The following is a 3,434-nucleotide window of genomic DNA, read 5'->3' as shown; positions in this document are numbered from 1 at the left end:
TTAGTAAAAATAATGTTAATAACTAGAGCCCTGAATATTTTGGATTGTTTAGTGGCTAGTAAGGGGTTTTCATTTTTTTCCAATTTGGCTAGTGCTAATTGTTCTAATGTTGTGAACTCTTCATCTTCTCTGTGTATGTCAATTTTGCTGTTAAGTGTTTTTAATTCCTCTTCTAATTTGTTTAGTGTCTCATTGTGTGTGTCTACAGTTAATTTCATGAGGTTTCAGCACAGAAGTGGCAGCAATTCTGATGGTACACTTTTGCTTCTGTTGTTATTGAAGTCTTGAAATGCCATCTTTGTTTTTTCAAAATTAATTTGGTAATGGTCACATAAGGTTTTCAACTCTTTTTAACCAAATTTTATTGGCAAAAAAAGCCAGACAGTGATTTTCAATATTTGCTGCATGAAACTGTCTCTTTCTGATGGTTTTTACTTTAGAATTCTTAATAAGTTCTATTCCTTTGAAATGTACTGTGAAGATAGATGCAGAAGCCTCAGCTGGTAACATTCCAGTTAAATTTTCAATATACAGTGCATCCAGAAAGTATTCACAACGCTTCACTTTTTTCACATTTTGTTATGTTACAGCCTTATTCCAAAATGGAATAAATTAATTTTTGTCCTCAAAATTCTACACACAATACCCCATAATGACAACGTCCAAGAGTTTTTTTTATATTTTTGCAAATTTAATTTAAAAAAACCACTAAAAAATCACATGTACATAAGTATTCACGGCCTTTGCCATGAAGCTCAAAATTGAGCTCAGGTGCATCGTGTTTCCACTGATCATCCTTGAGATGTTCCTACAGCTTATTTGGAGTCCACCTGTGGTAAATTCAATTGATTGGACATGATTTTGAAAGGCATACACCTGTCTACATAAGTTCCCACACTTGACAGTGCATGTCAGAGCACAAACATAGCATGAAGTCCAAGTAATTGTCTGTAGACCTCTGAGACAGGATTATCTCGAGGCACAAATCTGGGGAAGGGTACAGAAAAATATCTGCTGCTATGAAGGTCCCAATGAGCACAGTGGCCTCCATCATCTGTAAATGGGAGAAGTTAGGAACCACCAGGACTCTTGTTAGAGTTGGCCGGCCATCTAAACTAAGCGATCGTGTGAGAAGGGCCCTAGTCAGGGAGGTGACCAAGAACCCGATGGTCACTCTGTCAGAGCTACAGCATTCCTCTGTGGAGAGAAGAGAACCTTCAAGAAGGACAACCATCTCTGCAGCAATCCACCAATCAGGCTTGTATGGTAGAGTGGCCAGACTGAAGCCACTCCTTAGTAAAAAGCACATGGCAGCCCACCTGGAGTTTGCCAAAATGCACCTGAAGGACTCAGACCATGAGAAACAAAATTCTCTTGTCTGATGAGACAAAGATTGAATACTTTGGCAACAATGCCAGGCGCTATGTTTGAAGGAAACCAGGCACCGCTCATCACCAGGCCAATACCATCCCTACAGTGAAGCATGGTGGTGGCAGCATTATGCTGTGGGGATGATTTTCAGTGGCAGGAACTTTAAGACTAGTCAGGATAGAGGGAAAGTTGAATGCAGCAATGTACAGAGACATCCTGGATGAAAACCTGCTCGAGAGCGCTCTTGACCTCAGACTGGGGCGACGGTTCATATTTCAGCAGGACAACGACCCTAAACACACAGCCAAGATATCAAAGGAGTGGCTTCAGGACAACTCTGTGAATGTCCTTGAGTGGCCAAGCCAGAGCCCAGACTTGAATCTGATTGAACATCTCTGGAAAGATCTGAAAATGGCTGTGCACAGATGCTTCCCATCCAACCTGATGGAGCTTGAGAGGTGCTGCAAAGAGGAATGGGCAAAACTGCCCAAAGATAGGTGTGTCAAGCTTGTGGCATCATATTCAAAAATATTTGAGGCTGTAATTGCTGCCAAAAGTGCATCAACAAAGTATTGAGCAATGGTTGTGAATACTTATGTACATGTGGCTTTTGGAATAAGGTTGTAACATAACAAAATGTGGAAAAAGTGAAGCATTGTGAATACCTTCCGCATGCACTGTATGACTCAAAAACATGAACTTGCCTGACTAATAGTCTTTGTGCTTTCACTTACTGTAGTTAATGTTTCGGTCCTGTAAAGCCAGTGAAAGATCAGAAAGTTCTGACAGAGCATCACATATTAAGGCCATATTCATAAGAAATTCTTCACTTTCCAATTGCCTACTCAAAGAGTAAAATGTTGTGCTTTCTTTACTTTTGCATTGCACCTGTTCTTGAAAATGTTTGAATAAAGCAGGATATGAACGTCATATACTGTAAACTGTTATGAGGCAGCTCATCTAGTATTAAGTTACACAACCTATACTCAAAAGAATGTCATTGAGTTCTGCTGAACAGTTTTTTAACCCTTTTAGATTCTTTGGACAACGAATGGATAAAGACTATTACCGTTATTTTAGTATTTATTAACACAGGAGATATCACTGATATCTCCTTGCTAAGTCCGCCTGCGATAGTTTCCACACTACCCATACATTAGTATGGGGATGTAGAAGTTAGGCTATTCATCAAACTCTGAAAATAATGTATTTTCGGAATTTGGTGGTGTTACTATATGCCACTCTCAGGTGGCGTATAGCGGGTGATACTTACCTGCTTTCAGCTGGGCAGGTCCCCCTCCAGCCCGCTCTGTCATTCCCTCATCCCTCCTCCGGCTCCGGCTGCTGCTCCGACTGTTGTTCTCCCGGCAAAACACAGTAAAGTTTTTAAAAAATAACTAAAATAATATACAGTATATATATTATATGTTTTCTCCTCTTCAGACGGGAGGTCGAGGTCCGCAGCTGCAGTGACCAGGTAGGTGGAGGACAGGGAGGCAAGCGGAGAGGAGGGGGGACACAGAATTACCGCAGCTGTAGGCAATGCTGCGCATGCACCGATTTTGCGAAAGTAACGGCGCATTCGCAGCACTGATTACAGCTGCGGTAAGGTAGAGTAGAGAGGGAAAAGTATCTATTACCTGAAAAACTGTCATCCCAAAGATGACAGCTTTTCGGAATAGATACTGATGGAGAGGAGGAATGATGAATTATTGTGGTAATTAGGTAGAACTCCATGCGAGTTCTAAACCTAAATTACCTCCATCAATTTTTTAGTTATGATGAATAGGCCCCTATGGGGCTCATTTATCAACAAGTTTTATCATACACAACGAGTTTTAAAACTTGTTGCGTATGATAAATGATGCTCAAGCCAATCAGCTCCCAACTGTTACTTTTTAAACAGATGACAGTTAGGAGCTGATTGGCTAGAGCAACATTATCATATACAACAAGTTTTAAAACTTGTTGCGTATAGTAAAACTTGTTGATAAATGGGCCACTATATACGAAAGACGATCTGGCCGATTTCGAAGAATCGTGACGACGACTCAGGTAAAAAA

At 40.5% G+C, this 3,434-nt stretch overlaps 1 pseudogene; it reads right to left on the bottom strand.

Moving 5' to 3' along the window:
* Nucleotides 1-224: 224 nt before the first annotated feature.
* LOC148511943 (E3 SUMO-protein ligase KIAA1586-like) lies at nt 225-3,026 on the bottom strand (annotated as a pseudogene).
* Nucleotides 3,027-3,434: the final 408 nt, after the last annotated feature.

Source organism: Taudactylus pleione, unplaced genomic scaffold (assembly GCF_031769625.1).
Source record: "Taudactylus pleione unplaced genomic scaffold, aTauple2 ptg000289l, whole genome shotgun sequence".
Classification (NCBI taxonomy): domain Eukaryota; kingdom Metazoa; phylum Chordata; class Amphibia; order Anura; family Myobatrachidae; genus Taudactylus; species Taudactylus pleione.
Note: the sequence above shows the minus strand (reverse complement) of the source record. Positions and strands in the feature narration are given on the sequence as shown.